The following is a 25,596-nucleotide window of genomic DNA, read 5'->3' on the forward strand; positions in this document are numbered from 1 at the left end:
TCATGCGAAAGAGAATGTTCACTTCATCCTTGCGATTTCACATCAGAATCGATGGCAATGAAGATGAGCAAACTCTTTCGAATCAGAGAAGCATGGAGGTTTGAGATGTGTGAAGGAAAAAGCCATGCACTGTGGTGGTGGAGTGACTAGGGTGGTGGCGGCACAGAGGATGGCGGCGCAGGTCATGAGGAGAAGGGTGGTGGCGGCGGAGAGGAGGTAGGGTTTGGGTTTGGGAAGAAGAAGAGGAGAAGGGTGGTGGCGGCGGTGAGGAGGTAGGGTTTGAGTTTGGGAAGAAGAAGAGGAGAAGGGTGGTGGCGGCGGTGAGGAGGTAGGGTTTGAGTTTGGGAAGAAGAAGAGGAGAAGGGTGGTGGCGGCGGTGAGGAGGTAGGGTTTGAGTTTGGGAAGAAGAAGAGGAGAAGAGAAGAGGAGAAGGGTGGTGGCGGCGGTGAGGAGGTAGGGTTTGAGTTTGGGAAGAAGAAGAGAAGAAGAGAAGAGGAGAAGGGTGGTGGCGGCGCGGCGGTGAGGAGGTAGGGTTTGGGTTTGGGAAGAAGAGAAGAGAAGAGGAGAAGGTGGCGGCGGTGAGGAGGTAACTGAGGTAAGGTTTAGGTTTGGGGAGAAGAAGAAGAGAAGAGAAGAGGAGAAGGGTGAGATATTAGGGTTTGGCCGGTTTGGGTTTGGGGCCAAAGGGTTTGGGCTTTAAAAACTTGGGCCGGTTGATTTGTTTTTTTTTTTTTTATATATTGGGTTCGGTCGGTTCGGTCGGACTGGGCTCTAAACCGTAACCGACCGAACCAAACCATGGGGAGCCGGTTTTTTTCCAACCCCAACCCGCCACCCGACCCGCCCGAACCGGGGAGGCCTTTTTTTGTAGCGGGCCGGTCGGGTTCGGTCGGGTTTCAAATTTTTGGACAGGCCTACTCCCACCTACCACATCCGGTTCTCACCAATCACAATTCTCATCACTTAAGCAAAAATCATCACTCTCTCTTCAATAAAACTCAACTTTAAATAAAACACAACTTTAAATTAGCCAAAAGAAAATCCAATTCGTGAGCTCTTAAACTGTTGGCATTTCCTAAACAATAATGATTTTAGAATAAAATGAGTAATAAATTAATTTATATATTAGTTTTTACATAAATTTTTTTACATGTAAACTATAACTCCTCGTGAGTATTTTTTTTTATCTTGTAACTTAAATAAAAATGAAAGTAGATTGCTTTAGAAAAAAATGAAAATAGATTATAGTGTTTACATTGATTTATGAATTTATTTTTTATTTAACCAAAAGTTAATCAGAATTTATTGTTAATGGATAGCATCCCAACACTGGGATGCTCTTTAACATGTCAAGAAATTCTAAAAATGTTGATGGATGAGAGCAAAAGAATCCAAGTGAAGGAGAAAAGCCAGTTAATTTCTTCAAGGAATTAAAGGTCAACCTTTTATTTTCTAAACAACCCTACATTTAACTGATAACAAAGTAGAAAAAATGACCTAAACCTAGAATTCAAGCTCCTATTCAGCACAATTTAAATTTCATATTTTCTTTCAACACCTAATCACACTACAAAGCCCTCATGTATCTTTACAAAATCATTTCAGCAGGCCTAACTTCAATCAATTGGGATCCTTTGATTGTCTAGTTCTTTATTGTACCTGCACTAAAAAAATATATTGATTAACGTCCCAAGGATAGAACTTGACTAATATCAGCCCCATGTTTTTTTATCAGCTTTCATCTTCTTTGCCCCTTTCTCTTCATGGTTTGTTCCCTTGGTATCTTCCTTCTTGGTTTGTTCCCTTGGATTCTTCCTCCTTTTCTAAAGTCTGTTCATCTAAGATGACATCCTTTGATTGTCTAGTTCTGTATTGTACCCTGCAGGGACCTCACATTCAAACTCATGCAGCTCTTCAGAAGCCTGTTGGGAAATCTGCCCTTGAAGTTGTTCTGGCTCACATCAAAGCTCTTCAGATTGTTGCCTAAAAATATAAATAATGGAAGTTAAAAAAAAAACGATTGAAGAAGCACTCATATATTAATTGAAATCAAACCATAAGTTTAAGCAAAGTTCTGAAAAAGTATAAAGCAAGGGTTAAATTTAGATCAATATAAACAGTATGGAGTAACACTACCATGACTGAATTAACAACTACATACTAAAGCTTGATTTTCCAAAGATTCCCTAGATAGATTATAATGAAACTACGAAAAAGCATCATATCTGGACCAAATTGAGATGGCGGCCCTGATTATGAATCAATCAAGCAGGCCAAAACAGATCACATAATCTCCACCTCCAACAAAAAAATGCATATCTTTCAAAAGCTCTAATATTCAAAGATGCATAAAGAAAAGAGCACCTTAAAGAAAAGAGCACTTTCTATGCAGTTTCCACAACTTTAGTTTTCTACAATCTACTTCTTCCTTTGCTACCATATATTCGCTTAACACATCAAAATTTATTTCGACATTGCAACTCCCTGGATAGAGATTAAAGCTCATCACTGATAGCAAGATATGTTTAAAATATTGATCTGTCCAAATCTGTAATCACAGCAAGTCCACAATGTGAGAGAAGAAAAATACTGAGTTCAAATTCAAATAATTGATTTAACATGTCCCGCTTCAGTTATACACCTAAGACTATACAAAATAGACCCCAGTTTTCATCTCTCAATCTACCCTGGTCTGTTATATAAGACTTGAAAAAAACAAATTTAACAGAAAAATATTAGTATCAATTGAAGAATGAAAACAAAGAGCAAAAATAACCCAGACATAGAGTGAAAGACACATAATGCCTATTCCCGGTAATCAATCCCTGTCATATAAAAAATAAGAACCATATCACTATAAAACACCGTGATCAGGATCAGGATAAGCTACAATTAGCTTTTAGCTTCAACTAAAATATACTAATTATCAGATCAGGATCTCATTAATAGAATAAACCACTTATAGCTCAACTAAACTATACAGATATTTCGAAAAGGTTCTCATTAATAGAAGATACAACTGATACAAAGGTTAGTCTCTTTTCACTCAAATAGAAAAATTCATGGTAAAGCAATCTCTTTCAAAGGTTTAAAAAAAGCTTATTTGATTATTCTCAGGCAAAAATTATCATCAATATTTCATCACAATCTTCTTCTCACAATATGTGAAGGGATGAGAACAATAAAATAAAAGGGAACCTCCAATGACAACAATGTTGAATCATGTAGAAGATACATTTTCATTAAATGTGGTTCCTTCACTTTGTTGCAATGTTTTTCCTTTGCTGCTCCTCTCTCCCAACAATTGTTTCACCTTTAAGTTGATCATAATACTCAAATATCTCTAACAAAAATAGACCTTGAAAACATAATCTCTTGCTGCTTGATCTCAGCCTTCTTATTCTGCCACATGTGATCTAGACTGTCAGCATCCCCACTGAAAACAGAGATCAGAAAATAAAATCACAACACAGTAGTTGCACTTCATATAAAAATAAAACATATCCTCCTGCAAAAATCCTAAAACTCCATTCATGATGTTGTAAGTTAGACTAAACAGGGGATATCCAAACAAAAATCATTCAAGAAGATCTAATGAGAGAAACTGTAATGGGTCATCATAGTAGAAGCTGATAATACTCCATACTTACCCAAAGCATGTCTCATTTCTTATTGATTAGCCTTTCTCCACATCACCTGAAAAAAATTAAAACTAAAAAATCAAATTGCGAAATCTACAGAAATCATAATTTGTATCCATTCTTGCTCCAAGGAAAGGGTGTATTTTAAATTGGTTGCACGTTCATAAGATAGTCAACAACTCAGCAAGTCCAAGACAATTTTCCAAGACCAAGCAGAAAAATAGTTAATAGGAAACAATCTATCTCTCAATAATCAAGTTTGAAACATCACTTATGAATGTGGGCATGGTTTGAATATAAAACCAGAGATAAATAACAAACAAAAGCTGAGGGGATATGGGAATCTATTTATCCACAAACACTTACCTACCCAAAATGCAACATGTTTGTCTGTTAAGAGGATTTGCAAGAAAAAAATAAAAAATAAAAAAATCAGATTTTGAAGCACAGAATGAGAAACAATATTGTATGATCAGAGGGGAAAGTAACTCTGCGCATTATTTCTTTGAAATTAGAAGGCAGCATCTATGCAAAAGACAGGAAGTTCCAAAACCTCGCAGTGTAGTTTAGACAAATCTTCTAAAAATCTAATGAAAGGATATTGGTGAGAGGCCGAATGAAAGAGGAGAAGGAAGAAAATTGATGACCCGGTGTTTAAGTTATTTTTCTAACTTATTTTTATACATTTTAATATATTATTTAGGATATTTTAGCCATCTTAGGTCATTTTAGGATTATTTCATGCATTTTATTATTTTTATGTGTTTTCAGTATTTTTCTATAATTTTTATGATTTTTATTCATATTTTATTAGATTTTCGGATTAATAAAGGAAAGCTGATTTTGTAATGACGGATCACGAGAATTACCATGCACTTGTAGAGATGGATGGCTGCAGTTTTGTTGTCTAACACATGGCGGGATCAAGGAAGTGGTCCACCGTAAGAATGGTACGCGCGAAGCACTAGATTGTTTACTTAAAGCTTGGCCCAATCGGAAGCTGACATGTGGCAGGGTGTTGGACAAAATCAGCCCAAAAGATGTCACGTGCTTAAAAAGTTAAGAAAGAAAGGAATTGGCTGAAACAATATATATATTGAAAACCTAAAGAACGTGAGGGGGGAGTAGGAAGGCAGTAGCAGTGTTACAGTAGAAGGAACGAAACGGCTTTGAATTTTTCATAGGTTTTTCTTACTCCTTTGTAATTTGTATGACTATGTTTGGCTAAACCTCTTTAGTGTTAGGGTGATTGATATAGTTTTCTTTCAAACTATAGTTTGAATCAAGTTTTAGTTATGATTATGGATTTTATTTTATTTCTTGAATTTCTCCTCTGTTTTAATTGAAACTTTCTATTGCAATAGTTTGTCTTGCTATGTTCTATGCTATTGGAAAATTTGTAGAATTTAGGGATTTGGGGAGAAATTGGGCAAGGGTCTTTGCGCCTTAGGAATAAGGGTAACAAATTGCTCGTGTTTGCCTGAATTGAATTGAACTTGGATTAGGTAATAAGGAATTAGCTATCAGTAATTAATTGGAAGGGACATTTATGCAAGGAATTCATAAGTGGACATCTAGGTTTAGCACCTTGATAATTAATTTGATTCATAATTATAACTGATTGGGGAGATACATAGGGAGAGGGTTAACGAAATCAGGATCATACCAACAATCATTCATCTCTCTATTTTTATTTTTATTTTCACATCATTTCATTCTAAGTTTAGTTAATTTAGAGTATAAACTACGCAATCTCTGTAGTTCGATATTTTTATTAAATCGAGCAATCTGTACACTTGCAGATTCGCTATTAAAAATCAAAACAGTTCAATCTCAATCGCAAACCACAAAAACCGTTCCGAGAAAAGACACTGTTTGAGACCTCATTTTGCAGAGAAATTCCTCCATACCTCGATCGCCTTAGCCCTTCCCAGGACATGCAACACAATAACATCTGGAAAATAACATCTTCTTCCTTGTTGACAATTACATCTGTCGTGAAAAAAAAAAAGGAAAATTTCACCAACCACATATATGATAGTAGGTCTTAGATGAAAATTCCACAATAACGAAATTGGATAAGTGTTGAATCTAGCAAGGTTGCGAACTCACCTTTGGATAGGTCATCGACTTCCAAAGCTACGCCGACGAAGAGCTCCTGGAGCAAATTGCGCCTCTGTGAAGAATTGGCGAGCCCATGCAGCACAGTCATGAGATGCAACTCAAAACTCCTTTTGTACGAAGCACGTTCAGATGAGAAGATATATAATTAGTTGCAGAAGCACGTTCAAATGCAAACAAACAAAATTTACTAAATAAATAAGGTCCCTTCTGTGGTGCCTCCTCCCAGGCACAGGTATGGTGCCTCTCTCTATTTGGACCAGTAAGAATGTGACATGTATTAAATGAGGTTGACTTTTCAATTATTCTGAAATGATTTAAAATAATAGGAAATGATTTTCAAAAAATAAGGTTTTATAAAAATAAAATGTTTATTAATTTGCTGTCAGGTCCCTCATTTAATTAATTACCACACTAAAAGTAACTTTGTCAATTGAATTGACATGATTATTCATGTTCCCATCCTTTGAAAACTGAAACAACATTTATCTTTTCTCCAAACTCTCCTCCTTCCCCAAGTAAAAAGTTCCAGAGACGCTTGAGAGAGAGACCGAGAGCGATTGCGGAGACGACGAGTTCCGACGGCGGAAAGACGACGACGTCGCTGTAAGGGAGAAGCAGACGATGGAAGACGCGGCTTTCGAAGGATTCATGAGTTCTTCTTCTTCTGGAGAAAGACCTATGGAGAGGTCCGCCATCACCAGTCCATCGACAGCGAATATCGTTGTTGTTTGTTGCGTCGTGAAGAACGAGATCCGCTGTACACGGTCTTTAGATATAACCATCTTGCACTCGCATTCCATATACTCTCTTATCTCTTTTGCCGTCATATTCCAGTAACGGCAGAGAGTTGCGGTAGTGGTGGAGTTGGAAAAATAGAGAGAGACTGGCGAGGCTTGTCGAAGGTTGTGAGAGAAGGTCTCGGCGACGAAGAGGTTGTGGTTGGTGGTTTGGACGACGGTGACAAGATCGAGATCGCGGAGATGGAAAGATAAAGTGGTTATTGGCCTCTGTTGTTCGCTGCATTAGGTTTGGGTCGCGTAAGACCTCGTTTTGGACGGAGATAAGGTGATTGCCAGTTAACCCATGGTTTGCAATTTCGATTTTCCTTGATACAGATGTTTAGTTTCAGATAAAATTGCCATGTTTAATAACAGCTGTTGAAACAGATTTTTATATGAGGAACAAGATTTTGTTTATACATGTGAGATGTGGTCTCATGCTTGATGAACGCAAGCAGTTTGATGATATTCCTGAGAAAGGAACAAATCTTGAAGGGGCTTTGTGGAAATGGATTTCACACATGCAATTCGATTCCTACAGGTCCTCTCTCTTAACCTTTACATGTTCAGTTCTTGAATTGTGTTTTTACTTATTTTGTATACAGAGTCCAATTAGCCTTACTTTTATGTCTCCTGTTATGAGTCTCATGATAGAATTGGGATTTTAAGTCCTGATAAGAAGATTATATCAGGTAGAGGGCAGTCACACAAATTATAGTTCAAATAATTGAGAATGATTTGAACTTGTTGAGATTCATTACTTTCACCATGAGACAGATTGTGGAGAAGTTTTGTGAACAAGTTTTTACTGCCAGAATTTATTCATAGCTAGAAAAAATAAGCTCATTGGACTCGGCGAGACCACAGGGTCCCTCGCCCAGGAGACTCAGCCTTAGGCGCGGAACATGCCTGGACCTTGGGCCACTCTCCCTAAGGCCCAATCGGCCCATTTAGACAGATTAAAGGCACGAAGGCTCAACCCCAAATCTATAAATAAGGGAAGTTTACCAATTGTAAGAGACTCTTAGCTCATTTGGCAATAACAACATTGAAATTCAGTTATATTTTCTCTCTCTCTAAACAGTTAGGAGTTCATCTCTCTAAGATTTCCGATCACACTCCACACACTCTAGGCACCATGCCTTGATTCTATGTTCTTGGCCGGAACATTGGCGCCGTCTGTGGGGAACGATAAATTTTGATTCCCATACTACGTGGATCGTGAATTGAAGGAGAAATTCTCTGGTTTTCTGTGAGACATTTCGTTAGTTCTTGAGTTTTGGTGAGCATTTGTAGGTGTCGATGGAAACACGTCGCAGACGACGGGAAGAAGACCCCGTGCGAAGATGTACTTCGCCGTCGCGTCGCGTTCGGGGCCGACCGTGCCGCCAGACGATTCATCGCGAGGAGGCAACTCCAGTAACCCCTCCGGCTCCGCCCCCGCCTCCTCCGTCTCCAACACCTCCGCTGCCTTCATCGCCAACGTCACCGGAACAAAGAAGGTCGCCAGAACAGTCACCTGAGGACTCAGGAGGAGAGACACAGACACCTCAAGCTCCGATCTCCGGACAAGATTGGAGATGCTTGATCAGCAGCATCGACGAGATAAGGTAGCGGAACGACTATCTTCGGGAGCAGCTAGAGTATTATCGTTACGAGCAGCAGGACGAAAGAGAGCGCGAGGCAGAGGTTGTGGCTGAATTTGAGCCATTATCAGCGGCGGTAAGGGAGGTGGCCATTCCAGATAATATGAAGAATATAGTCCTCGAAACATACAGCGGAAAAGCAGATCCAACGGAACACTTACTGTATTTCAATACAAAGATGGTGATTAGCACCGCTTCAGACGCAGTCAAGTGCAGAATGTTTCCAGCGACTTTCAAAGGAACAACAATGGCGTGGTTCACAACTCTTCCGCGAGGATCCATCACCAACTTCTGAGATTTTTTGTCCAAATTCCTCGTCCAGTTCTCAGCGAGCAAGACTAAGCAAGTGACGATCGAGGACTTGTACAACGTGCGAAAATCTGCAGGGGAGACTCTGAAACAATACGTGAAATGATTCAGTGCTGCGTCTGTAAAGATTGAGGAATTGGAGCCGAATGCCTGTGCCCGGGCCTTCAAAAATGGACTACAACCTGAGAAAGCTAAACAGCAAACTGAGTCGTAAGCCGGCCAAATCGATGGCGGAGGTACGCGCGCGGGCGAACACGTACATCCTTGATGAGGAGGACGACGCTTTCAAGGGACGAAGGGCGAAGGTGGAAAAGGATGGTGATCAGGGGGACGCGTCGTCAGAGGATAAAGCAAGCAAATTCAAGGTTGAAGGGAGTAAGAGGCGAGACAGGAAAGTCCGGGCAGCGGAGAAGACAACGAGAGACCCTTTGTATCCAAGGAGGGACAATGCTGAGCATCGCCGACCCTGGCACCAGGTTGACTCTCGTCGGTGTGGAGAGTCGGGAAAGAGTCTCAGTGCTCATCTAACGGAGCTGCTGCGTGAGGTCAAGGCGACCCATGCCGTTGACGAGGGCGAAAGGGAAGCAGACCCGCAACGACCAAAATCAGATAAGACTAAGTGGTGTGAGTATCATCGATCAGCCGGACATGATACAGGGGATTGTTTCACTTTAAAGAATGAGATAGAAAAGCTCATCAGAGCAGGGCGAGCGCAGCTAAATGACCGCAATGAGCGTTGGAATGGCGAGCGACAACAGGGAAATAGGTATAGGAACTCTCGCCAGCAGGATGATCGCCGACGGGAGGATCGCCGCCGCATGCCGAGTGTAGAAAAGAAGGAAACACTGGTTACCAAGAAAAAGAACGCAGAAGAAACATTTAATAAAGATCTCGACCCACCGGTGGGCACAATTAATACAATTACAGGTGGTTTCGGCGGAGGGGGAGATACAACTTCGGCAAGAAAAAGACATGTCAGGGCAGTAACCTCGGTGCAACAATACCAAGCTCCTTTTGGTTTCCAGCATCCGGATATAGTAATCTCATCAGCGGATTTTGAGGGAGTCAAAATGCATAAAGATGATCCGGTGGTATGCTTATGAGTATTGGTGATGGGGAAGTTGAAGAAAGACCATATTGAGCCTCATAAGAAAGAGTGGTGGCCCAACATGAGTCATGGTGATGGGAAAGTCGAATAAAGACCTTATTGGGCCTCATAAGAAAGAGTGGTGGCCCAACATGAGTCCCGGTGATGGGGAAGTTGAAGAAATATATTATTGGGCCTCATTAGGAAGAATGGTGGCCCAACATGAGTCCTGGTGATGGGAAAGTCGAATAAAGACCATATTGGGTCATGAGGAAGAGTGACCCAACATAAGTCCCGGTGATGGGAAAGTTGAAGAAAGACCTTATAGGATCTTATTGGGCCTCATAAGGAAGAGGGGGCCCAACATGAGTTTCGGTGATGGGGAAGTCGAAGAAATACCTTGTTGGGCCTTATAAGGAAGAGTGGTGGCCAAACATGACTCCCGGTGATGAGGAAGTCGAAGAAAGACCATATTGGGCCTCATAAGGAAGATATGCCCAACATAAGTCTCAGTGATGGGAAAGTCGAAGAAATACCTTATTGAGTCTCATAAGGAAGAGTGGTGGCCTGAGTCTCGGTGATGGGGAAGTCGAAGGAAGACCCTCTTGGGCCTCATAAGGAAGAGTGGCCCAACATGAGTCTTGGTGATGGGAAAATCGAAGAAAGACCTTATTGGGCCTCAGAAGGAAGAGTGGCGGCCCAACATGAGTCCCGATGATGGGGAAGTCGAAGGAAAACCATATTGGGACTCATAAGGAAGAGTGGCCCAAGATGAGTCCCGGTGATGGGAAAGTCGAAGAAAGACTTTATTAGGCCTCATAAGGAAGAGTGATGGCCTAACATGAGTCTCGGTGATGGGGAAGTCGAAGGAAGACCATCTTGGGCCTCATAAGGAAGAGTGGCCCAACATAAGTCTCGATGATGGGAAAGTCGAAAAAAGACCTTATTGGACCTTATTGGGCCTCATAAGGAAGAGTGGTCCAACATAAGTCTCGATGATGGGAAAGTCGAAGAAAGACCTTATTGGACCTTATTGGACCTTATTGGGCTTCATAAGGAAGAGTGGTGGCCCAACATGAGTCCCGATGATGGGGAAGTCGAAAGAATACAATATTGAACCTTATTGGGCCTCATAAGGAAGAAAGGTGGCCAAACATGAGTCCCGATGATGGGGAAGTCGAAAGAAGACCATATTGAACCTTATTGGGCCTCATAAGGAAGAGTGGTGGCCCAACATGAGTCCCGATGATGGGCAAGACGGAGGAAGACCATATTGGGCCTCATAAGGAATAATTGCCCAACATGAGTCCCGGTGATGGGAAAGTCGAAAAAAGATCTTATTGGACTTAATTGGACCTTATAAGGAAGAATGGTGGCCCATAATGAGTCCGGTGATGGGAAAGTCGAAGAAAAACCTTATTGGGCCACATAAGGAAGAGTGGTGGCCCAACATGAGTCCTACTTAGTCATGAACCCAATTAATACTAATTTTTTACAATTAATTATTAAAAAATTTGCTAGCTTAGTGGTTGTTAGAAATGTATGTGTTATAGGGGTCCCTGGTTCAATCCTTCCTGGCTAACATTTTAAATATTAAGCGTTACCCTTTAATTTTTAACATCATCTTGCACTTTCGTTCCTCACCGACCCCATCACCATACTGCACAGGTTTATATTTAAATCATATTTTCAATTTTTGGCAGTTGTAACGTATGCAAGTGGGGGTTTAGAACCGCCACTATTGCTCAAAATGGTTTTCTAGACAAAACAGATGCACTATAATCAATTGAAATTGACGAATAAAAAACAAAGATGTCTATCCAGTCTAAACAATGAGCATATCCAAACTAACACTGCAATGGAAGTATTAAATTGCAAGACCATAAAACATATTACAAACCATGAGTTAAACCCTCATCCAACCAATGCTCTTTCTAATGTAACTTGCATCACTATTAAATCACCTTCCAGACCACATAATGGGATATAACCCAACTACCAAACAAACAAATACACAAACATCCACCCCAACCAAATTTATTCTCCAGTCCCCCCACCAAATAACGAGACTCTGCACAGCAAAATGCAGATTATGCTTATGCAGGGGGTATGCTTATGCAGCAGAAGCTAAAGCCCACCAAAATGCAATCAAAAGCCAAGATATCCCTCAAAAGCCAAGATCATAATATTGAACCCTATGAAAATTATTTGTCGAAAGAGACTGCCACTGTATCCCTTAACCTGTGAATGACAAAAAATAATAATTTACTATTACTATCGAAAAATAATGTTGAGACTATAAATAATTTTAAAATAGTAAAAATTATTATTCATATGTTCCTTAGGTCAGAGAAGCATTCAAATGGATCTGCAACATATTCACATAAGCATTTGAGTTGTGTTGATGATTGGATTGAAGCATACAGGAAAACCCGTAAAAAAGAACAAGCTTGTGGGAAATCACAGAAGCAGTTTTCAAACATACAATTCAAGCACATCAAGCAAAAGCACAAACACTTATAGCAGTATGCAGTAGGGTGGGAAAACTAACATCTTGCCATCTAACTTTTCAACTTCTGAATTTCATTCCAGGCTCTACTTAATGCTAATCTTCTATTACTTCAAGTAACAATAAGTCAATAAATAGATCAGCGACAACCTCCTTGAAATTCCCCTGGTAGCCGTATCCAACAAGCAAAGGAGAATTATTCATGTTATAAAATATAATATCCTTCAAGCAACATGAATCTTCAATGATTCTTATATCATTATGCTCGTCATATCTAATGGACCTGTAATTTTTCCTACATCACAAAATCATCATAATACTAAAACTGGATCAAAAGCCTCATGTTCCTTAATATACCAAACACCAATTAGAAAACTGGTCTTATAGCAAGTTTTGATGAGCTTATTTTTGCTAGCTCTGAATAAATTTTGGCTGTAAAAAATTGTTCACAAAAACTTCTCCACAATCTGTCTCATGGTGAAAGTTATGAATCCTAACAAGTTCAAATCATTCTTAATTATTTGAACTAGAATTTGTGTGACTACCCTCTACCTGATATACTCTTCTTATTAGTACTTAAATATACCAATTCTATCATGAGACTCATAACAGGAGACATAAAAGTAAGGCTAATGTATACAAAATAAGTTAAAACACAATTCAGGAAGTGAACATATAATGGTTAAGAGAGTGAAACTGCAGGAATCCAATTGCATCTGTGAAATCCATTGCCACGTAGCCCCTTCAAGATTTGCTCATTTCTCAGGAATATCATCAAACAACTTGCGTGCATCAAGCATGAAACCACATCTCACATGTATAAGCAAAATCTTGTTTCTCATATACAAATCCGTTTCAAAATTTGTTATTAAACATGACAATTTTATCTGAAACTAAACATATGTATCAAGGAAAATCGAAATTGCAAACCATGTGTTAATTGACAATTACCTCATCTCCGTCCAAAACGAGGTCTTCCTCGATCCAAACCTAATGCAGCGAACAACAGAGGCCAACAACCACTTTATCTTTCCACCTCCGCGAGCTCGATCTCGTCACCGTCGTCCAAACCACCAACATCGAACAATTCGATGGTAAATTGGAATCAGATCATATGAAGAATCGAATATGGACTGTGGAAGGCGAAGAAGCTCCTATTAGTTAGGGTTCAGGATGAAGATGAACAACAAGCAATAAGATGAACTCAGAATATGAATCAGCACTTTGATGGTAAAAATTCTCACTCATGGTTAAATATTAGATGTAAGTTTCAAAAAATTGCTAAAAGACCATTCTCCATTTAAAATAATAATTAATTTTTTATTTTCAAAAAACATATGAAATTTGAAGGAAAAAAGAAAATCTTGAAAAAATAATACACATGGCCGTTTCTTATTCGCTGATAGCTTGGAGGCACTACACCCTTAAAAATCGAGAGGCAACACAGAATTTGCCAATAAATAATTTCCAAGAAGAGAATAGTCGAAGCATGCTTTATGGGTACCTGCTGTATGCTTTGATAGTACAAAGCCTTAATTGGTCTACTATTTCCAATCAAAATAATCTTAAAGCATATAAAGATGATTCAAAACGTTCAAGAAAAAAAAAAGATGATTCAAATGAGAGTTAATTTAGATTAAATCTCATCAGTCATAAATGAGGTGGCTTTGAAATAGTCAAAAGGATTGTTTAAATTGTTTTTAAGAAAAAAATTGATTGGTCCATAAAGAGGTGGTGGGAGACAAAAGTTGATTATTCATTAATATGAGACATTAAATATATTAAAATAATTTAAAATATAAATAATTAAGATGAACTATTACATGTATACCCTCAGTTAAATTGTATATTTTAATTGAGCCACTTAGAAGTTTCCTAAAGAGGAAATAAAGATTTCTTATTTATTTATTTAATTCTTGAAAAAATGGTTGAAAGGTACTCAATACGTGACATGTGTCAAAAACATCCTTCTTATAAGGTTTCTTTTAAATTGTATTTAAATTAGAAAATGGGGAAATAAAAAATTTGAAAGAACATAGAGAAAGAGGGGAAGTACCGAAATATTAATAAATTGATTGTAGTCCCACTAAATTAGAATAGGAAGATTTAGGGAATTTTGAAATTCCATTAAATGGGAGAGAGGAACGAAAGTTGGGGGGAGAGAGAATTAAGGAGGAGTTTTATGGGCAAAGAAAAATTTAAAATAAAGTTTTAGAAAACGGAATTAATGAGAGTTAATTGCACATATATTTTCAGGGAATGAGAGTTAATTGCACATAGAAAACAGATAGTATTAAACACTCAGAATAAATAGTTGAGGAGGCCGAGTAACTGGGGGAGAGAAAAAAGGATGGAGATAGTGGGGGAAGAGATAGAATGAAGAATGAATGATTAAATTTGAATATAATAATACAAAGAGGACAGACACATGGCAAGTTGTGGTTAAAAGTTAGGGGAATAAAATATTGTAAAATATTCTGGAGCTAAGATTTTTGATAATGACATTTTGGAAAGTTATTGCTTTAATATATATATATATATATATATATATATAAATTTTGAGTTTAATGGATATGCACTGACAGTGTAAAATAGTTTTACACAGACATCCAATTGAATTCCGGCAAATCAGAAAATATCTTATTCTTTTAATTAAAATTAAAGTCAAATGTAATTATCTCTCCTATGTGGCATGCTTTATTTGGATGACTGTGTAAAACTATTTTACACTGTCAGTGCATATCCATTAATATTCATTTCTTCTAAGTAACAAATTAATGTTAACTAAGTAATAGCAAATGGTACAGAAATAACGATTTATTTTTGTATGACTAAAACCAATTTTATAATCATCATTTATTAGATGGTGATAATTGATTTTAAAACAAGCCAAAGAGTTATGTGCGTAATTAAGTTTCTTGTCATAATAACCTAAATAATTTTAACTTATAGAAATTTTTATTCGGTTATAAGAGGATGTTTAACTTATTGCAACTAGCTCTCTCTCGTTTTTTTTAGCGGCAGCTGTAGCTTTAGTTTGTTTGTATTTCTTTTTAGCACTCTAGCTCTCTTTCTGTCGTTGCAAGGTCTGCAACTGTGATTTCTCATTTTTTTTTTTTGTAGATGACAGTGTTTTTTTTGCTCGGACTAATATTCAGAAAGCAGAATGCATCAAAACCATCCTTGCAACTTATGAATGAGCCTCTGGGCAAATGATTAATTTGGACAAGTCCATGTTTTCTGTTAGTTGTAATGTGTCTGAGAATTGTTTTCATGAGCTGAAAGAGCGGTTAGATGTTAAGGTTGTTGACAGGGCCGGTTTCGACATTTTGGAGGCCCTGTGCAAATAATAAAAATGGACCCCTAATAAAGTGAAATATCTCTTGGAGATACATCTGCCAGATACCGTTATATATTTAACGTTCGAAATTTCATCAAAACCATTATGTTGGTTCGTTTGGTCATTGGTCTCTTGCAACCCGCTCAGAGGTTGCGTGTTCAAATCCAAGCAACTGCTTTAATTTTTGAATTCTTTCAATTCAAATTAATTAACAAATAACATGTCAAAAGCCAAAATGTGGGATTCGAACCCGAGATATAAAAGTAACATAAACAGTTACTAACCACTAGACCAGCTAAAGTCATTAATAATGTTTTGAACATTAATTATTATAACTATTTTTTTTTTGAGAAAGTTTAATGTGAATTTTTTTGGGGGCCCCTTCTTTTTGGAGGCCCTTCTTATTATGTTTGACATTAAAGCATTTCCATGCTAAAATGTTCTTTCCCGTAGGAGCTTTTTGCCCTGTAATTTGAACAAAATAAAATAAAAATAGACTATACTATTATGTAGAACATGTTTAATATGAAGTTACATTGTAAAATACTGACATCTTATTAAAAAAATTATTTATGTTAATTTTACATGAATTTTCATAATTAAATTTTTAATGAAAATTAAAAATTATTGAAAACGGCTTTGGTCAACTCAAAATAAATAGTTAAATGTTTGATGGTGAATATTGTAACACCGGGACATAATAAAACCTTTCATTTTCTTAAACATTTGGAAACCAATCAAATCAAATATTGTAATATTCCTCGTATCCAACAAATAATAACTCATTTAATTCCCCAAAATAATAAAACATATTTATAACCTATTTAAATCAAGATTGAAGAAATAAATTTAGTAAAGATTAATCTAGGTAAATCTTAGATGATTAGGACAAATCTTTTAAAATTCGATCATAGTAATGGTATTAATAGTAATCAAATAAACAACCTAAATCCTAATCACAATAAAAACTCATAAAATTTTGAATTAATTAAAAATCCAAAAATTCAATAAATACCATAAAAATTAATTAATACTCTAAAAATAAATAATAAGATAAATTAAGATAAAATTATGAAATAAATTAAGATAAAATTAAGAAATAAACAATCTAAATCCTAATCAAATCTAATTGTCGAGGCAGATGCCATGGCATCTGATTCCGTGAAGCTAGGACATCAGTCCTTAGCTTGAGTTTCTGTTGTGGGCCCTCTGAAGATTTACTGAAGATATGTTTTTGAGTTACTTGAGGAGCAAGTAGCTATTCTAGAAGGGTTTTAATTATGAGTTGTTATTTGTTGAAACAATCTTTGTTAAAAGATTGGTTTCTATCTTTACTTATGCAATAAGTAAACCGAATCTATCAAGAATGCGTTTTGATTTGTTGTTGCTGCAATCTGTTACTTCAGCCCATGCTAACCCTAGAGCCCATGCTACCGCTGCTGAAGTCTATAAAAGGATGAAGACCTAAAACTTGAAGATCACCGAAGCTAAAAGAGAGAGATCAAGTGTTTTAGGATTTGTGTTTGTGCTTTGTCTTTTGTTAGTTGTGAATCCTCTTTGCTCACTGATTCTATAAAGCAAAGAAGGGTTCTGTGTGTTTGATTTCATTCAAACTCTGATTGTTCGTTGTATTCACCAAACACTGTGGCAGTGATTGAGAGAAAGTGAGAGGGGCTCTCATACTTAGGTTGAGATCATAAGTAGAAATACACTGGATAGATTAGGAAGTGAACTATGAACTGTTGTGTTCATGAGTGTCTGTAATTCCTGAATCTTGAGATAGTGGATTTCCTTTCTTTGGGTGCAAACCCTCCAGACGTGGGTGAAAGTTTTTCACTGAACTGGGTTAACAATTCTTGTGTTTTGTTGTTTCTGGTTTAAGTTCTGTTTTTACTGTTAAGCGATTGTCGAACCTATTGTCCTAGCATCGTGCAGGACATTCGTACTACAGGGAACCTGAATTACAATTGACATCAGAGCAGGCACCCTGTTCTGGTTGGGTGACCTCCAGGGAGTTTTATTTAAGTTCTCATGGATAACAAGGAGGTAGGATCAGTCAATTGGCCACCCATTCTGGATGGTACTAACTATGACTACTGGAAGGTTCGCATGATAGCCTTTCTCAAGTCAATTGACAACAAGACTTGGAAAGCTATTGTCAAGGGTTGGAAGCACCCCACTAAGGCTGAGGTTGAAGGCACCTCTACTACTGTTGTGGAGAAACCTGAAGAGGAATGGACCAGTGTTGAAGATGAAGCTGCTCTTGGAAACTCAAAGGCTCTAAATGCTATCTTTAATGGAGTTGACAAGAATATGTTTAGGCTGATCAATACGTGTACTGTGGCAAAGGATGCTTGGGAAATTCTGAAGACTACACATGAAGGAACTACTCGAGTAAGGATGTCAAGATTTCAGATGCTCACTACTCAATTTGAAAATTTGATGATGACTGAAGAAGAGACTATCTCAGAATTCCACATGCGTGTCCGTGACTTGTCTAATGCTTCATTTGCTTTGGGAGAACCTATGTCAGATGAGAAGCTTGTTAGGAAGATCTTGAGATCACTTCCCCAGAAATTTGCTATGAAAGTCACTGCGATTGAGGAGGCTCAAGACATTGAGAACATGAAGGTTGATGAACTAATTGGCTCTTTGCAGACATTTGAGTTGAAACTGAGTGGAAAGTCTGAAAAGAAGAATAAGAGTATTGCTTTTGTGTCAAACACTGATGAAGGTGATGATGAAGACTGTGAGGGTGAAAATCTTTCTGAGGCTCTGGCTATGCTAGCAAAAAAATTCAACAGAGCATTGAGAAAGATTGACAAAAGAACCAGGCCTAATGTCCAGGACATGAAGTTCGACAACAAACCCAAGTTTTCTAATTCACAGAGGAAGACCAAAGAAGAAGAAAGATCTGGTCAGAATAAAGGAGTGCAGTGTCATGAATGTGAAGCATATGGCCATATCAGGTCTGAATGTGCCACCTATCTAAAGAAGCAGAAGAAAGGTATGATGGTAACTTGGTCAGATGAAGACACTGAAGATGAGGAGGAGATATCTACAAACAAAGTCAATGCTTTCTCTGGAACCATCTATGAGTCTGATACAAGTGATGAGGACATTACAGATGAGGAGCTGGCTGAGACTTACAAGCTGCTACATATCAAGTGGGAAGAAGCATGTAAACTTGTGAGAGAAAAGCAAAGTGAGATAGAACAACTTGTCTCTCAGAATGAAAGGCTGAAAGAGCTCAGCACAAAGCTGAAGGAAGATCTGGAGGAATGGCAAAGTAAGTTTAATAATGCTGATGTTATGGAAAAGGCTAATCTGGTGTTGATTAATGCAGAACTTCAAGAGGAAGTGGCAACTCTGACAAGAAAGCTTGAAGCTACTCACAAATCTGTTAGAATGCTGAACAGTGGTTTTGATATGCTTGATGAAATTCTGAAAGAAACCAGCAAGCAAGGAGGGAGTTTGAAGGGAATTGGCTTTGACTACTGGACATCTAACAAAGAAGATCAGAAAGGATCAAAGAAATTTGTTTCTGCTATAAAACAAACTGAATTCAAGAAGCCCAGGAATTATCAGTTGTCAGACCCATTGTCTCGACATGTGCCTCAGCATGTGAACCCTCAGCTTAAGTTTGGCAAAACTGTGCCTTGGAAGTGTCACTACTGTGGTAGGAATAATCATATAAAACCCTACTGCTTCAAGTTATATGGCTATCCTCAGATGCACAATAATATCAAGTCTACAAAGCCTATTCAGATGAGGCAGCTATGGAAGCCCAAGGGTGAAATCAAATGTCAGGTAGCCTACACATCTTTCAGAGCATCATCAAAGGAAGGGCTGCTCAAAGCACATGACAGGAAACAAGAGTTTTTTACAAGACATCAGAAGTCACTCAACCAACTATGCTACCTTTGGAGATGAAGCTAAAGGAAAGATCAAGGGAGAAGGAAAGCTTGTTAGCACAGAATCTCCTAACTTGAGTAATGTGTTACTTGTCAATGGCTTAACTGCAAATCTGATAAGCATAAGCCAACTGTGTGACCAAGGGTATGATGTGAAGTTCAATAAAATAGAATGTGTTGTGACCACTGATGAGGACAAAATTGTGATGAGAGGAATCAGATCAAAAGACAACTGTTATATGTGGACATCAGAAGAAAAACTCATGTTTCTAGACGTTTGTTAACCAAAGAAGATGAGCTGAATGTATGGCATCAAAGACTAGGACATCTCAGCTACAGGAGCATGCAAAAGGTTATTGCTGATGAAGCAATAAGAGGACTTGCCAAGTTTGAGCTTGGGAAAAGGAAAGCTATGTGGAGAATGTCAGATTGGTAAGCAAACGAAAGTGCCTCACAAGATGCTCCAGCATCAGACCACGACAAAGGTTCTGGAATTGCTTCACATGGATCTCAGGGTCCCATGCAGGTTGAAAGCGTGGGAGAAAAAAGGTATGTGTTTGTTTGTGTAGATGACTTTTCAAGGTATACATGGGTTGAATTTATGAGAGAAAAATCAGAGACTTTTGAAATATTCAAGAACCTATGTTTGAGACTTCAGAATGAGAAGGACTGTGTGATTGTGAGAATCAGAAGTGATCATGGAAGGGAGTTTGAGAATTCAAAATTCTTGGAGTTCTGTGGAACAGAAGGTATTAGCCATGAGTTTTCTGCCCCCATCACTCCACAGCAGAATGGAATTGTTGAAAGAAAAAATAGAACTCTCCAGGAATCAGCTAGAGTAATGTTACATGCTAAGAAGATTCTACACCAGTTCTGGGCCGAAGCTATGAGTACTGCCTGTTACATACACAACAGAGTCACCATCAGGGCAGGAACATCCTCTACACAGTATGAGTTATGGAAATGTAGAAAGCCTTCTGTAAAATACTTTCATATATTTGGAAGTAAATGTTATATCCTTGCAGATCGTGATCCTAGGAGGAAGCTTGATCCAAGAAGTGATGAAGGGATTTTCATGGGGTATTCTATGAACAAAAAAGCTTACAGATTTTTTAATTCTCACACAAGGACCATGATGAAATCTGTGAATGTGACTGTGGATGATGAACCAAGCAAGAAGGAAGAAGCAGTTTTGAATGAAGATGATGATGGTGCTGATGTTCCAGCCGATGCTCCAGCAACCGCCGTCGACAATGAGTCAGAGACATGTGCTGATAAAAAGGAAGACAAAGATATCCCATCAAACAAAGCTCCATCAATCAGGGTTCAGAAGAATCACCCTCAAGAAAACATTATTGGTAATCTTCAAGAAGGGGTGACTACCAGATCCAGAAGTATGATTGCTCACAGTTGTTTCATCTCTAAGATAGAATCCAAGAATGTCAATGAAGCTCTCACTGATGAATACTGGATAAATGCTATGCAAGAGGAGCTAGAGCAGTTCAGGAGAAATGAAGTGTGGGAGTTAGTTCCTAGGCCTGAAGAAGTAAACATCATAGGCACCAAGTGGATCTTCAAGAACAAATCAGATGAAACTGGAACAGTCACAAGGAATAAAGCAAGGCTATTTGCTCAAGGATATACTCAGATAGAAGGAGTTGATTTTGATGAGACTTTTGCTCCAGTAGCCAGACTGGAATCTATAAGACTCTTGTTATGTGTTGCTTGTCTCTTGAAGTTCAGACTTTATCAGATGGATGTGAAGAGTGCTTTTCTAAATGGCTATTTGAGTGAAGAAGTTTATGTTGAACAACCTAAAGGATTTACAGATCCACATCATCCAGATCATGTGTACAAGTTAAGGAAAGCCTTGTATGGCTTAAAGCAAGCTCATAGGGCTTGGTATGAAAGGTTAACTGAGTTCCTTGTAAGCAATGGTTACTGTAAGGGTGAAATTGATAAAACTCTGTTTGTGAAGAATGACAATGGTAAGCTCATGATAGCACAGGTTTATGTGGATGACATTGTTTTTGGAGGAATGTCGAACTCAATGGTGGAGCATTTCGTCCGACAAATGAAATCTGAATTTCAGATGAGCTTAGTTGGTGAATTGTATTATTTTCTAGGGCTACAAGTCAAGCAAATGGAGGATTCTATGTTCATATCACAGAGTAAGTATGCTAAAGGCTTAGTCAAGAAGTTTGGCCTTGAAAAGGCTGGTCACAATAGAATTCCTGCTGCTACACACATCAAACTGTCTAAGGATGAGCAAGGAGAAGATGTTGATCAAAGTCTCTATAGAAGTATGATTGGAAGCCTGTTGTAACTTACTGCTAGCAAACCATACATCACATTTGCTGTTGGTGTATGTGCAAGATATCAAGCAGCTCCTAAGGCTAGTCATCTGCTACAAGTCAAGAGAATTATCAAGTACATCAATGACACAAGTGACTATGGTATTCTCTATTCTCATGATACAAATTCCTCTTTAGTTGGATACTGTGATGCAGATTGGGCAGGTAGTGCAGATGATAGAAAGATTACATCTGGTAGATGTTTCTTCTTAGGGAATAATCTGATTTCATGGTTTAGCAAGAAGCAGAATTGTGTCTCATTGTCTACAGCTGAAGCAGAGTATATTGCAGCAGGAAGTAGTTGTACTCAACTTATGTGGATGAAGCAAATGCTGAAGGAGTATGATGTTGAACAAGATGTCATGACATTGTACTGTGACAATCTCAGTGCAATCAATATTTCCAAGAACCCCATACAGCATAGCAGAACTAAGCATATTGATATTAAACATCATTTTATTAGAGATTTGGTGGAGGATAAAATTGTCAATTTGGAGCATGTTACAACTGACAAGCAATTGGTTGATATTTTCACAAAACCCCTTGATGCAATTACTTTTGAAAAATTAAGAGGAAATCTAGGGATTTGCCTTTTTGACGCATAGCAATTAGTGTGTCCCATTGTGTTAACGGCTAGTTTATTTTTTGTCATCATTAGCTGCCGTTGTGACATCAACAGAGAGAAAGTTACTTCATGGTTCACTTGCCCTATAACTACCTCCAATGGGAAAATTGTGTTCTCTCAACCGCTTGTTCATCTATTTTCTTCAAGACTCATTCTCTCTCGTTTGCAATTCTTCTTCATTGTTCTGTGCTCTGTTTGCGTTTGCTTTCATTTCATCATGTCTCAAAGTTCAGGAAAGAATGACTCTGTCAAGGCAAAGATTGAAAGAACTGCTAAAGGAGTTAAATGCATGGGTTTGAAGAGTGGCTCTTCCCAACCTTCTACTGTGTCAAAGAAAGCTCCTAGGAAGACAAAGACAAGATACCCAGCAAGAAAGACCTACATGTCCAAGGTTTAGAACAAAGAACCCACCAATGTTCCTCTCTGTGAGGATGTTACTGATGAAGAGGAAATCGTGGCTGAAGACTCCCCTGTGAAATCGCCTCCTGATGTTGTGCCTGATGTTGAGACATCTGGGTCTAAGGAAATTTCTGCCAAAGAAAATCCTGAAAAGGATTCCACTTCTCATGAAGATTCGGGCGATGCTACCCAGCCTGATATCTCTGTATCATCTTCTTCAAAGGATGTTGATCCATAGAATGACGAGTCTGAGGAGACCAATTATGCAGAGCCAACCCAGGCTCCAGCCCCTGCTCAGGACATCTCTGATGATGATTCTGATGATGAGCTCGTGGTTAAGTCCATTCCTGATAGCGTTGCTGCCAGGATGAAAAGAAAAAGAAGGGTCTCTACTCCAGAAGCTACTCCCACTCCACCAAAGAGATCCAAGTCATCTCATGTAACCTATAAATCTAGACAAGAAAGTGTGAAGGATAAGGGAAAGCAAAAGGCTGTCAAGACTCCAAGTGAGAAGAAGAAAAGGAAGATTCCAGTTGATGTTGAAGACTCTGAGTCAGATGATGAAGTTGATGTCCAGGACATTCGACCTTCTGAGAAAAAGAAATTTTCTGTTAAGCGTATCCCTCAAAATGTTCCTACTGTTCCTATTGATAGAGTGTCTTTTCATTTAGAAGAGAATGTTCAGAAGTAGAAGTTTGTTTGCAAGAGGCGAATGGCCAAGGAAAGGGAAGTTGGTTCTGATGTTCTTGAATGTAAGGATGTTATTGCTCTTATTGAGAAGGCTGGTCTGATGAAGACAATTCAAAATGTTGGAAGGTGCTATGAGAAGCTTGTGAGAGAATTCTTGGTGAATCTCTCTGTGGATGTTGGACTTCCTGAGAGTGATGAATTCAGGAAGGTTTTTGTGAGGGCTGAATGTGTTGCGTTCTCACCTGCTGTGATAAATCAAGCACTTGGAAGAAGTGCTATTGAATTTGATGATGAGGAAGTCTCCATGGATGATGTTGCCAAGGAACTTACTGCTGGTTATGTGAAGTAGTGGCCCAGCAAGAAGTTGTTGTCCACTGGAAATCTTACTGTGAAGTATGTAATCCTTAACAGGATTAGTGCTGTGAATTGGGTTCCTACACAACATACATCTGGTGTTTCTGCATCACTTGCCAAATTGATCTATAGGATTGGCAAGTCTATTGCTTTTAATTTTGGAACTTTTGTGTTTGAGCAGACATTGAAGCATGCTGATACTTGTGCTATGAAGCTGCCTGTTTCATTTCCTTCACTTATCACTGAGATCATTCTCAAGCAGCATCCTCAGATTCCCAGGGCTGATGAAGTGGCTATGTCTCGTGGAGTTCCAATCACCTTGGATCAATGTTTGTTTATGGAGCCTCATGTCCTAGACATTGCCATGCCAACCAGTAGGACATCTGCTCCTCCTGTGACTGAATCTGACACTCAGGCCATAATTGCTGAATTACTAGAAGTCTCCAAGGCTTTGTAGGAGACAATCAGGGTGAGCACTGCCAGGAAGCTCAAGGTTGATGCTTTGCTACTCAAGCTACAAGAAGGCGAACGCCAAGGTGGTGAGCACAGTGCTGCTGCTACAGCTGCTCAGAATGAGAGAAATGAAGAGGAGGAAGGATCTGAAGAGAGTGCAGAGGAAAGTGTAAAAGAGTCTGGAGAGGAGTCTAGTTCAGAAGACTAGATTGCTATGTTCTTTTGCTATTGTCTTTTTGTTTTGGATGTATTTGTGCCTCTTTGCCAAATTTGTGCTAAAAAGGGGGAGTAGTTTGAAGTTTAAAGATTTTATAAGTTTGAAGATTCTATCTGCTATGGTCTGTAATATTTTGTGCTCCTACTGTGGAGTTGATTCTGTGAAGACTATGTGTGTTCTGCTAGTGTTAGCTTTGGTCTGTTTAATTTGAAGACAAGTTCAAGACAATGGCTATGTTTTGTTTCAAGAAGCATTTTCTGGGTTTATGTGGATAGCTTATGTGCGAGTAGCTTCTGATAGTATTTCTGATCTGTTGGTGTTCAAGCTGATCTATTTTGGAGTCATCATATGCTAAGGCTTGATTGTACTTCTGTTTATGTGTTTTTGCTGCTAAGTGTTTTGTTCCAACTATGTCGTTTGGAGTATGATAGTTGTTAGTGTGGATGCATCATTTGAGGGGGAGCTCTGACTAAGGGGGATAATTGATTCTCTAATTCTCTATTTTTATCCTCTCTGGTTTATGTGTTGTTTTAGACAAAATTTGACAAAGGGGGAGATTGTTGGTACATGTTGCCTTGCATTTTGTCAAAACAACTGATTGTCAAGGCAGATGCCGTGGCATCTGATTCCGTGAAGCTAGGGCATCAGTCCTTAGCTTGAGTTTCTGTTGTGGGCCCTCTGAAGATTTACTGAAGATATGTTTTTGAGTTACTTGAGGAGCAAGTAGCTATTCTAGAAGAGTTTTAATTATGGGTTGTTATTTGTTGAAACAATCTTTGTTAAAAGATTGGTTTCTATCTTTACTTGTGCAATAAGTAAACCAAATCTATCAAGATTGCGTTTTGATTTGTTGTTGCTGCAATATGTTACTTCAGCCCATGCTAACCCTAGAGCCCATGCTACCGCTGCTGAAGTCTATAAAAGGATGAAGACCTAAAACTTGAAGATCACCGAAGCTAAAAGAGAGAGATCAAGTGTTTTAGGATTTGTGTTTGTGCTTTGTCTTTTGTTAGTTGTGAATCCTCTTTGCTCACTGATTCTATAAAGCAAAGAAGGGTTCTGTGTGTTTGATTTCATTCAAACTCTGATTGTTCGTTGTATTCACCAAACATTGTGGCAGTGATTGAGAGAAAGTGAGAGGGGCTCTCATACTTA

The 25,596-nt window shown here is 38.5% G+C and overlaps 2 long non-coding RNA genes across 4 annotated transcripts; both read right to left on the reverse strand.

The window, feature by feature from the left end:
- Positions 1 to 1,402: 1,402 nt before the first annotated feature.
- LOC130726570 (uncharacterized) lies at positions 1,403 to 4,418 on the reverse strand. 3 transcript variants are annotated; one of them, XR_009014904.1, is made up of 4 exons: positions 4,008 to 4,418; positions 3,651 to 3,696; positions 2,365 to 3,436; positions 1,403 to 1,983 (listed from the first exon to the last, which is right to left on the reverse strand). It is a non-coding gene; the product is annotated as an uncharacterized LOC130726570 (long non-coding RNA). The 3 variants fall into 3 exon arrangements; XR_009014903.1 differs by having other exon boundaries at positions 2,365 to 2,548; positions 3,199 to 3,436; positions 3,651 to 4,396; XR_009014902.1 differs by having other exon boundaries at positions 3,651 to 4,416.
- Positions 4,419 to 11,386: 6,968 nt separating this feature from the next.
- Positions 11,387 to 13,477, reverse strand: LOC130723680 (uncharacterized). Its single transcript, XR_009014327.1, has 2 exons — positions 13,047 to 13,477; positions 11,387 to 11,827 (listed from the first exon to the last, which is right to left on the reverse strand). It is a non-coding gene; the product is annotated as an uncharacterized LOC130723680 (long non-coding RNA).
- Positions 13,478 to 25,596: the final 12,119 nt, after the last annotated feature.

Source organism: Lotus japonicus, chromosome 6 (genome assembly GCF_012489685.1).
Source record: "Lotus japonicus ecotype B-129 chromosome 6, LjGifu_v1.2".
In the NCBI taxonomy this organism is placed as follows: domain Eukaryota; kingdom Viridiplantae; phylum Streptophyta; class Magnoliopsida; order Fabales; family Fabaceae; genus Lotus; species Lotus japonicus.